The 12,631-nt window shown below is 41.7% G+C and overlaps 1 pseudogene; it reads left to right on the forward strand.

The window, feature by feature from the left end:
- The first annotated feature begins 2,200 nt into the window (after positions 1-2,200).
- Positions 2,201-12,631, forward strand: part of LOC139181559 (small ribosomal subunit protein eS1-like) — a 251,412-nt pseudogene continuing 240,981 nt past the window's right edge.

The following is a 12,631-nucleotide window of genomic DNA, read 5'->3' on the forward strand; positions in this document are numbered from 1 at the left end:
ATCGTGTCCTGGAAGCCAAATGAAGGAAACATCATGAGGAGGAAGTAGTTGCTTGCGGTGTGGGAGGAGGTAAATAAAAAAGTAAGAAGCATTTGAAATTTCAGGGCTTACGGGGGTGAGGAGGTGGGGAGTTTAGGTACAGAGAAAGAGAAGACATGAAGTCAATGGAGACAGCTGAAGGTCTCAAGAACGTGGCAAGGCATCACGGTCCATAAAGGCATGTCATCAATGAGAAGTCCCCATGTGGTGGAGAATGGCCAGTGACTTCCTAGGGACAGTAATACCTGGTATGAATTTGAAGTTATTTCCTGCTGTGTTGTGATAGACTTTCATTTCCTCCAAACCTCCACATAACTCCGCTATCTTCGGGTGGCATGCAGTAGCGGCATTTTGACCAGATGTAGGAAGAGCGACGGTCATGTTGAGAGGCTGCAGCTGCCCAAGAAGGTGAAATACATGGGATAAACAGGAAAAACAGTGTGAGAGGTGACCAGGAGAAACAGAACCCTCTGAGGCCCTTTGGAGATCTTGGAAGAGCCACTGGACTTCTCTTGGTTTGTGGGATGGAGTCATTCGCATTTTATTTAGATATTAAAGGGAAAGATGAACTGTGCATGCTGGAGGACCTGGGGTCACCTGGGTAGCAAATATAAACTGAAAAGTGTGCAAGGACATATGTACGGGCAGGTCCTTAGAAGCATTTTTTTTTTTTAATACTAATAAAGATTGGGAGACAGCTTGGATGTCTAACAGCGAGAGAGTGATTAAGTAGGTTAATAATGCTTCTTTTTAATGGAGACATTAGAAATGATGACAAGGGCACATATTTGTTGAATGAGAGAAGCAGGTTTCAAAACAGCATGCTTAATGGGATCTTCCTTATGTAGGTAATATGTGCATATCTATATGTGTACAAGGAGAAACATTAAAACCATATTAACTAATGTATTTATGGCTTCCTGGTGGCTTAGCAGTAAAGAATCTGCCTGCAACGCAGGAGATGCAGGTAATGTGGGTTCAATCCCTGGGTAGGGATACCCTTGGAGGAGGAAATGGCAACCCACTCTAGTATTCTTGCCTGCAGAATCCCATGGACAGAGGAACCTAGCAGGCTAAGTCTGCTGCTGCTGCTGCTGCTGCTAAGTCACTTCAGTCGTGTCCGACTCTGTGCGACCCCGTAGATGGAAGCCCACCAGACTCCCCCGTCCCTGGGATTCTCCAGGCAAGAACACTGGAGTGGGTTGCTATTTCCTTCTCCAATGCATGAAAGTGGAAAGTGAAAGGGAAGTCTCTCAGTCGTGTCTGACTCTTAGTGACCTCATGGACTGAAGCCTACCAGGCTCCTCCATCCATGGGATTTTCCAGGCAAGAGTACTGGAGTGGGGTGCCATTGCCTTCTCCGAGGCTAAGTCTATGGGATTACAAAACAGTCAGACATGACTGAGACTAAGCACAGTACAGTACACGGTACAACCAATGTATTTGAAATGGTGGTACCTGAGTGGTGGAATTATGGGTGACTTTTTTTTTTCTCCTTTGTACTTGTCTGCATTTTCTAAAAAAAATTTTTTTTACAGAGAATATCACTTTTATGATTAGAGAAAGCAGCCAGTGTTTAAAGAAGAATCACTGATGTATGACTTGGCTATTCATGAGCACTGTCTCTACCCTTCTTGATTATGTATTAGTTAATTGCAAAGAGATTCAGAGAGTTTCCAGGTTCAAAATTCACCAGTGGATAACACAGGCGTGTGTAACCGAAACGACTCTGGAGACAGTTGGATATGTTCTGAGCTCTTGTGGTAGATCTGTTCTAGGAGAAAAAATGATTGCCAAGGCAGAGAGATTAGTCTCCAGGTTACTGCTTACTATTTTCTGGTTTGGATCTAAGACCAAAAGACTGCAGGAGACTTTCTGGCTTCACTATGGAGTGTGGAGAAGGCAGTTGTGTGGTTATCCTGATGCTAGATAGCATGCTTCAGAGATGGACGTCCCTGCTCCCTTCATCTCCTTGCAGAGCCCAGCTAGACAGCTAGTTCCCTTTAGGTGTGCAGCATCAATCTTGATGTTTGTGCAAAGCAATCCTGGCAAGCTGGTACAGCATGGTTCATTGCTCCAGGTGTGCACAACAAAATCATCAATCATTAACATAAAAAGCCTTCCGAGGGCTATTTTCCCAGGTGCTGAGCAACGGTTGATCATGGCTCTAGGTTCTCTTGGAGACCTGCTTGGAGTAAGTGAGCAATCAAACGTGCGGTATTACTCTTTGCTACCCTCCTATTTTCCAGGTTTGCACCAGAGAAGGGCAGCTACTTAGTCTCTCAGATTCCCAAGTTCACGACTCCCAGGGAAAGGCTGTGATCCATTCATCTTGGGTTGGGTGCCCACTGCTGGGCCAGTCAAGTGATAGTATGTGTGCATGTGTGTGTGTCCATGTGCCAATCTCTGAGGAATTAAAATGAAAGCTGCCTGTTGGAGGTTGGGTTTTCCAGGAAGCTGATTCTGAGATGGAGTTTAATGTGTAGAATAATTAAGAAGTGCTCTTGGCAATTAGGCAAGCAAAAGAAATAAAACGGTATCCAAAATGAAAAGAAAGAAGTAAAATTGTCTTTCTGTGTAGATGATATGATCTTATATATAGAAAAGCAGGATGACAGTATACAGCTTCGATGTACTCCTTTCCCAATTTTGTACCAGGTCTGGTTCTGTTGCTTCTTGACCTGCATACAGGTTTCTCAGGAGGCAGGTAAGATGGTCTGGTACTCCCATCTCTTTAAGAATTTTCCACAGTTTGTTTTTTGTGATCCATACAGTCAAAGGCTTTAGCATAATCAATGAAGCGGAAGTACATGTTTTTATGGAATTCCCTTGCTTTCTCCAGGATCCAGTGAATATTGGCAATTCGATCTCTGGCTCCTCTGCCTTTTCTAAACCCAGCCTGAACATCTGGAAGTTCTCGGTTCATGTACTGCTGAAGCCTAGCTTGAAGGATTTTGAGCATAATCTTGCTAGCATGTGAAATGAGTGCAATTGTATGGTAGTTTGAACATTCTTTGGCATTGCCTTTCTTTGGGATTGGAATGAAAACTGACCTTTTTCAGTCCTGTGGCCACTGCTGAGTTTTCCAAATTTGCTGGCATATTGAGTGCTGCACTTTTAGGATCTTTTAGGATCATCTTTTAGGATTTTAAATAGCTCAGCTGGAATTCCATAGCCTCCACTTGCTTTGTTCATAGTGATATTTTCTTTTCTTCTTTTTAAAAATTTATTTATTTGCTGTACTGGCTCTTCACTGCTGAATGTAGAGTCTTGGTTGCAGCATGTAAGATCTAGTTCCCCTACCAGGGATCAAACCTGTATCCTCTGCATTGCGAATGTGGAGTCTTAGCCACTGGACCGCCAGGGAAGTCCAGTAGTGATGTTTTCTAATGCCCACTTGACTTCACACTCCAGGACGTCTGGCTCTGGGTGACTGATCACACCATTGTGGTTATCTGGGTCATTAAGACCTTTTTTGTGCAGTTCTCTGTGTATTCTTTCCACCTCTTCTTAATCTTTCCTGCTTCTGTTAGGTCTTTCCGTTTCTGTCCTTTATTGTGCCCATTCTTACAGGAAATAGTCCCTTGATATCTCTAACTTTCTTGAAGAGATCTCTAGTCTTTCCCATTCGTTGTTTTCCCCTACTTCCTTGCATTGATCACTGAGGAAGGCTTTCTTATCTCTCCTTGCTATTTTTTGGAACTCTGCATTCAAATGAGTATATCTTTCCTTTTCTTCTTTGCCTTTACCTTCTCTTCCTTTCTCAGCTATTTGTAAGGCCTCCTCAGACAACCGTTTTGCCTTTTTGCATTTCTTTTTCTTGGGCATGGTCTGATCACTTCCTCCTGTACAATGTCACAAACCTCTCTCCACAGTTCTTTGGGCACTCTGTCTATCAGATCTAATCCCTTGACTCTGTTTGTCACTTCCCCTGCATAATCGTAAGGGATTTGATTTAGGTCATACCTGAATGGCCTGGTGTTTTTCCCTACTTTCTTCAATTGAGGTCTGAATTTTGCAATAAGGAGTTCATGATCTGAGCCACAGTCAGCTCTAGGTAATGTTTTTGCTGACTGTATAGAGCTTCTCCATCTTTTGCTACAAAGAATATAATCAATCTGATTTTAGTATTGACCATCTAGTAATGTCCATGTGTAGAGTCATCTCTTGTGTTGTTGGAAGAGGGTGTTTGCTGTGACCAACTTGTTCTCTTGACAAAACAATGTTAGCTCTTGCCCTGCTTTATTTTGTACTCCAAGGCCAAACTTGCCTGGTTATCTCTTGACTTCCTACTTTTGCATTCCAATCCGCTATGATGAAAAAGACATCTGTGTGTGTGTGTGTGTGTTAGTTCTAGAAGGTGTTGTAGATCTTTGTAGAACCAGTCAACTTCAGCTTCTTTGGCATTAATGGTTGGGGCATAGACTTAGATTACTGTATGTTGAATGGTTTGCCTTGGAAACGAACAGACAGTTTGAACAAGCTCCAGGAATTGGTGATGGACAGGGAAGCCTGGCGTGCTGCAGTCCATGGGGTTGCAAAGAGATGGACACGACTGAGCAACTGAACAGAACTGAACTGAAAATGATAAAACTCCTGGTGAAAAGCACAGGGAGAAAAGATCCTTGACACTGGTCTTGGCAGCAGTTTCTTGGATATGATACCAAAAGCACAGGCAACAAAGTGAAAACAAACAGGTGAGACTACAGCTACCTAAAAACCTTTGGTGCAGCCAAAGAAATGAACCATAAAATGAAAAGGCAACCTACAGAATGGAATAAAATACTTGCAAATCATAGGTCTGTTAGGGGTTAATATCTAAAATATATAAAGAACTCACAACTCAGTAGCAAAAAAAAAAAAGTCCAATTGAAAAATGGGCAAAGGACCTGAATAGATACTTTTTTGGAAGAAGGTATAAAAATGCCCACCAGACGTAAGAAAAGGTGCCTGACATCATTAGTTATCAGGGAAATGTAAATACAAATCACAATGAGATATCACCTCACACCCATTAGAATGGCTATTATCAAGAAAACAAGAGATAAGAGTTGGAGGATTGGAGCAAAAGGAACCCTCATGTACTGTTGATCGTAATGTAAATTGGTACAGCCATTTTGAAAAACACTATAGTGGGTCTTCACAAAACTAAAAATAGAACTTCCCAGCAGTCCCACTTCCATATCTCAAAAAGATATCGACTCTCTTCTGTTCGTTGCAGCCTTATTCACAGTAGCCAAGATATGGAAACAACTGAAGTATCCATTAAAGGATGAACATAAAGATGTGAGATACACACACACACACACACATACACACACACATACACACACACACACACATGTTATTCAGTCATGAGAAAAAAAGGAAATCTTGTCCTTTGTGAAACTTGTTTTAACCTTGAGGGCATTATGCTATGTGAAATAAGTCAGAGAAAAACAAGGACTACGTGTGTATGTGAAACAAGTCAGAGAAAAACAAGGACTACCTGGTGTCACTAACCTGTGGAATCTAAGAAAGCTGAACTAAGAGAAACAGAGTTACCAGGGGCTGGGGATTGGAGAAATGGGAAGATGCTAGTCAAAGGGTATAAACGTCCAGTTATAAGAATAACAAGTTCTGGGGATCTAATGGGAAATAATAGCTAATAATACTGTATCATATATTTGAATGTTGCTAAGAGAATAGATCTTAAATGTTTTCACCACAATAAAGAAATGATTATATGGTAGTAATCATTTTGCAAAATTTCAAATATATAAAATAAACACAGTGTATACCTTAAATTACACAATGTTATTTGTCAGCTATATCTCAATAAAGATGGGGGACAAAGTGCTCTTAAAATCAACACCTGTAGAATAGAGGGGAAGAAAGCAGGACTGAGCAGACGGAGAAGTTAAGCTTGGCTGCAAGCCTGGTGACAGACTTGGCTGACCCTATGGGGAGCTGCAGTTAGAGTAGTCCTGCAGAGTTGTCCAGAGGTGGGTGGAAATGACCAGAACTTTATACACCTGCACGGATCATTGGATGTGGGCTGCCTGGTGATTCTCTGCAGTTGAGGCAGACCCTGGAGGACTGACATCTAAGAGCTGTCTGCTGACCATACACTTGAAGTTGGACATCAAGAAGGAAGAGCTGGGTAGTGCATTGTAGTATCCACCACAATGCCTACTTAGAGGGATAAACAAAAATAAATACAGTTCTAGGGCATTTGAATCATAATACCATATGTACTCCAGAAAGATGGTATTGATTATATTCAATTTCAACCTGTTATTCCAGAACTCTTACAACTCAGCCTTCAAAAGACAAAAAACTCAATTAAAAATGAGCGAAGGATTTTAATAGACTTTTTGCCAAAGACAATGTACAAATGGCTAATAAGCACATGAAAAGATGCTTAATATCATTGTTCTGAGGGAAATGTGAATCAAAACCACAATGAGTACCATTTCATGCTCACTAGGATGGCTATAAGAAAAATGGCAGACAGTAACAAATGCTGGAAACAATGTGAATAAATAGGAACCCTAGTGGTGGTAGGTAAGAAACAATGGGACCATAACTTTGGAGAACAGTTTGTTAGTTTCTTAAAAAGTTGAATATAAATTTATCATATGACTCAGCCAATCCACTCTTAGGGATCTACACAAGAGAAATGAATGCTTATGTTCATACAAAGACTTGTATGTAGATATTCACAAAATGTGGTGTATCCATACGGTAGAATATTATTTTGCTATAAAAAAGAATGAAGTATTGATGCATGCTATAACACACATGAACCTTGCCAACATCATGGTAAATGAAAGAAGTCAGACTCAAAAGAACATATATTGTACAATTCCATTTATATGAAAAGTCCAGAAGAGGGAAATTTGTAGAGACAGTTGTTGCCTGGGGTTGGGATGATACAAATGTTCTAAAGTTGTATTGTGGTGATGGCTGCACAGCTTGATCAGATGGCTATAAATCATTGGATTGCATTTTTAAAAATAGGGTGAATTTTATGGTAGTAAGTTATGCCACAATAAAGTTGTTTTAAAATTTTCAACTGTATCTAGAGTATTTAATAAAATCCTAGAAAACTACAATCATTGCTTCTCAGCCTTTTGGCTAAGATCAAGTATGCCTACGGTCCATGGGATCACAGAGAGTCGGACACGACTGGGTGATTAACATTTAAGTGCAATAAAACTACAATTAAAGGGAGATCTAAAATTAATGTAAGATACCTCATTCAACCAATCTTTACTTCTAAAGCACGTTAGACATTTCATACTCTAACTCAGAACGCTTTCTTGGCATAGAAGAGGTAGCACAGCAGATAATTTTCTTTTAGGGCAGTGAAGTAGATCTAGAATTAATCAGTGTCAGTAGATAAAAGCGGTGTTCAATTTTAAAAAAAGTTCAGTAGGTAATACACAGAAATGTTTACTTGTATCAGCCATTTAATAATACCTATGTGAAGAATTAATTTCCTGTTACCAACACAAAATTAATACAATTCATCATTACAATGGGTGAGAACAGCTATGTGAGCCCAGACACCCTCAGATTTGTGAGTAAAATGTTTTATTGGTTTTAGGTCACCATTTTTGGGTGATTTGTTATGCAATAATTTTTAAAATATCTATTTTTGTTTATTTATTTTTGGCTGTGCTGGGTCTTTGTTGCTGCGAGGAGGCTTTCTCAGGTTGCGGCAAGCAGGGGCTACTCTCTAGCTGAGGTGCTCAGGTTTCTCTTTGTAGTGGCTTCTCTTGTCGCGAAGCACGGGCTCTAGAGTGTGTGGGCTCAGTAGTTGTGGCACACGGGTTTAGTTGCCCTACAGCATGTGGGATTTTCCCAGACCAGGGATCTAACCTGTGTCCCCTGCATTGGCAGGTGGATTCTTAACCACTGGACCACCAGGGATTCTTAACCACTGGAGCACCAGGGAAGTCCCGTATCAGTTGATACCCTGAACATGCCCCAAACTCTGCAACAAGAGGAGCCCTCAGGGAGACAGGCATCTTCTCTCCACCGATGCCTCCATTGCTCTCAGTGGCTTCACCATTCTCTTAGTTGCCTAGGTTTGAAACTACAAAGTCATTCTCTGCGTATTTTCCCTCATCCCCCAGGACTGGTCACTTGCCAAGTCTTGTCTGTTTCACATTGCTTGCCTCTGTTTCCTCCCTTCAGGCTCCCTGTCATTATCCTGCTTTCTCTCTTGCCTAGATTATCACAGTAGTCTCCTAAGGTCTCTCTCTGCCTCTAGGCTCTCTCATTCCAATCCTCTGGCCTCTAAACAACCTAATCTCTAGCATTCAAAGTCTTACTGACCTCCAGTCTCACTGTCATTATCCTGTTTTGCTTCTTGCCGAGATGATTACAGTAGTCTCCTAAGTTCTCTCTCTGCCTCCAGGATCTCTCATTCCAATCCTCTGGCCTCTAAACTTTTATAAGTTCCCATAGCCCGAATGCTAGCATTCAAGGTCTTTCCTCAGTTGACCCATACCTTCTGGTGATGGTTTACTGGACATGTCAACTTGGCTGGCTCAAGGGGTGCCAAGATATTTGGTCAAACTATTCTGAGTGTTTCTGTAAGGGTGTTTTTGGATAAGGTTAACATTTAAATTGGTGGACTTTGAGTAAAGCAGATTGCCCTCCCTAATGTAGATGGGCCTCGTCTAATCATTAGGAGGTGTGACTAGAGCAAAAAGACCAGCCTCCCCCAAGCAAGAGAGAATTATCTAGTAGATTGCCTTCAGACCTCACCTGCAACATTGGTCTTCCTGGCTCTACAGTAGCTGGTCTTCAGACTAGAACTGCACTACCAGCTCTCCCGAGTCTCTAGCCTACACGCCTTTGGACTTGAACTGTAGCATCAGTTCTCCTGGGTCTCCAACTTTCCAGCCCATCCTGTAGATTTTGGACTTGCCAGCCTCCATAATCATGTGGGGCTTCCCAGGTGGCTCAGTGGTAAAGAATCCACCTGCCAATGCAGGATACACAGGAGAGGTGTGTTCGATCCCTGGGTTGAGAAGATCTCTAGGAGAAGGGAATGGCAACCCACTCCAGTATTCTTATCTGGAGAATCCCATGGACAGAGGAGCCTGGTGGGCTACAGTCCCTGGGATCACAAAGAGTCAGACATGACTTAGCAACTGAGCACTCACCCATAATCATATGAGCCAACTCCTGATAATAAATCTCTTTCAATACATACACATATCCTATTGGTTGTCTCTGGAGAACTCTGGTTAATGGTTAATACACTTACTAACCTTGTGTCCCACTAAGCCCCTTTGCGTACTTGACCCTCCATTTAAATTGAACTGCCCCCTGCCCGGTGTGTTGCTCTGGGTGTTTTATCTTCAGGCCTAGCTCACATTGCTCCACCTCTGCTCCCATCTTCACTGATGACATTAAAAAATGTCACCTTTGCCATGAGATCTTTCCTGACCATCTCTGAACCTCTCTAGCACATCATCTATAATCTTGTGTAATACACTAGCTCATATTACCTGTGTGTTGCAGTCCATGGGGTCACAAAGAGTAGGACGTGACTGAGCGACTGAACAACAACCACCACCACATATTATGGGTTTTTTTTTGCGGAGCACATCTTATCTTATTGATTATATCATGAGCAGCTTGAGGGGCAAAAAATCTGTTCTTTTTCTCATACATGCAACTGCCTGCTTGACATTTCTTAGATATGGCAAAGTTGCTTCAAAGATAACGTGTCCAAATCTGGACTCGTGACTCTTCCCCTGTACCTGATCCTGCCTTGTTCTCTGTTTCCGTGAGTTCAGAGTCACAGTTAAGATACTCTAGAAAACAGACTTTTGAGACTGATTCACTTAGCTTAGCTTAGCACATGCAGGAAACTTACTGGGAAGTTCTCAAGAAATCAATACTTTTGGGGAGTGAGTGAAGTCTGATTGGGCAGAGGGAGAAGTTGGGTTTGGAAGCAGTTGTAACAAAGGTCTCAGTGGATCCCATGGGGAGGTCTGGAGCAGGAATTAACCTGTGGTGATGCCCTGAATTGGGGCAAGTGGGCCAGGTCTTTATATTCCCCAGTCAACGGATCTGGGGCTTTTGTTCTAGCAAGAGGACAAAGTAGTAAGCAAAAAATACAAGAAGTAAATTCTAGAGTATTTTAGCAGGTAAAAAGCATAATAGAAAAAGTGAAAAAGGACGATAAAAAGGATCAAGAGTTGAGGAGTGTGGATTGCAATTTATAATAGGGTGGTCAGGGTAGGCCTCCCTGACTAAAACAAAGACTTAATGGTGAGAAGTTAGTGTTGCAGATACACCAGGAAAGAGAGGCCCAGGCACCATTGTTTGTGTTTTACAATGAGCATTTATTGCTTTTGTTAATAATAGCTCCTTCTCAGAGGTAATCATTATTTTGACTTTTATCACAGTCCTTTGGGCTTCCCTGGTGGCTCAGATGGTAAAGAATCTGCCTGCAATTCAGGAGACCAGCGTTTGACCCTTGGGTCGGGAAGATCCCCTGGAGAAGGGAATGGCAACCCACTCCAGTATTCTTGCCTGGAGAATCCCATGGACAGATGAGCCTGATGGGCTACAGTCCATGGGGTCTCAAGGAGTCGGACACAACTGAGTGACTAACACTTTAACTTTCACACAATCTTTTAGTTTTGTCTTTTCTTGAATGGGTGATACAGTATGTATTCTTGTGTCTGGCTTCTTTCATTCGTCATGATGTCCGTGATATTCATCCAGGTTAGTGTGTATCTTAGTCATTTGTTCTTTTTTGTGGCTGTATATTATTCCGTTGTATGAATATACCACCCATGTATTTATCTTTCTCCTGTTGATAGACATTTTGATTGTTGCCAATGTTGACTAGTATGAACAGTGCTGCTGTGAATATTCTTATACACGTATTTTGGTGAACATATGCACTGATTTTTCTTAGGTATGTATTCAGGAGTGGAATTGCTGGGTCATAAGGTGGGCGTATGTTTAATTTTAGTAGCCATTGTAAAACAATTTTCCAAAGCGGTTGTATCAAATTATATTCCCACAAACTATATATATATATAATTTATTTTGTTTATTGAGATATATTTGACATAAAACATTGTGTAAGTTCAAAGTGTATGACATATAGATGGATATATTTACATTACAGTATGATTGCCATTGTAGCATTAGTTAACACCTCTATCGTATCACATAATCATTTCTTCAGTGTTTGGAACAATTAAGATCTAGTCTCTTAGTAAGGTTAATGTTTATAATACGATTTTGGGTGTCTATAATCACTGTACTGTGTATTAGTCTCCAGGACTTATTTATCTACTACTTGCAAATTTATACCCTTAAACATCTCTCCTATTCCCCCACCCTCGGCCCCTGGCAACCACCATTCTATCCTCTGCTTCTACAAGCTTATTTATTTTAATTTTTTTAGATTTTACATATAAGTGACTTTAGGACTAGTAGCACTTTATATACTTTAGTGTGAAGTAAATCTATCACTGTATTCAGTGTGAAGAAGCCTGAGGAATACCTTCACCAATTTATTTTGTAATATAATTTTCCTTTTTGGGTATATCCAAAGAGATAGATGGTAAAACAGACATCTAAGTCCGAAAGAACTCTTTCAATATATTTGAAATAAAAATTTGAAGTACCCCAAAACACACATTTGTGTCCACACATATTCAGATTCAGAGGAACTGCACATGATCCTTCATTTCCCAATAAGACAAAAAAAAAAGTGCCCAATCAACTCATTGAAATCCACCGCAGAGAGTGTAATACTGAAGCTTCATCTGCGGGGCCTTTAAGGCACTGCCCGAAGAGGGGTTGGCAGGTGGATGGCTGGGCCTGTAAAGACTGACCAAAGTCACTGACAAGTGCTTGGTGAAGGTCAGTGGTCAAGTTACCTTGCCAGCTCCTAACCTAGTTTGTTTCTAGGCTTCAGGCCCCTGCTTCCACCCTGGAAGAGCTTCTGTTGTGACCTCATGACAACATCCAGCTTGACCTTACCCCCTGCCAGTGCCCCACTCCCAAGGTCTGAGGCAGCCCAGTGCTCTGTCTTACCATCTTACCACCAACTAAGATCAGCCCCCCGACTCTCTTTCTGTCTTTCTTCAAGAATCAGATACCTCAGGGACTTTGCTGGTGGTACAGTGGATAAGAATCTGCCTGCCAATGCAGGGGACACAGGTTCCATCCCTGGTCTTGGAGGATTCCACATGCTCTGGAGCACCTAAGCCTAAGCACCTAAGCACCTAAGCTACTGAAGCCTGTGTGCCTAGAGCCTGTGCTCTGCAACGAGAAGCCTGCACACTGCAGCTAGAGTAGCCCCTGCCTGCCACAACTAGAGAAAGACCGCATGTAGCAACAAACCCCAGTGCAACTAAAAAAGGAAAATAATCAGATACCTCAGCAACTTCTCTCAAAAATCCCTAAAGCATTGACCGTATTTCTCAAACTCAGGACCCAGCATGTAAAGTCACCATTTGGTCAGGATCTGATAAGGGAGTCTTACATCAAAGTCTTATCCAAAGACAGGGTATTGGATGTGGAATTCAATTCCAGTTGGCTCCCATGACTAGACAGTGGA

Source organism: Bos indicus, chromosome X, assembly GCF_029378745.1.
Source record: "Bos indicus isolate NIAB-ARS_2022 breed Sahiwal x Tharparkar chromosome X, NIAB-ARS_B.indTharparkar_mat_pri_1.0, whole genome shotgun sequence".
In the NCBI taxonomy this organism is placed as follows: Eukaryota; Metazoa; Chordata; class Mammalia; order Artiodactyla; family Bovidae; genus Bos; species Bos indicus.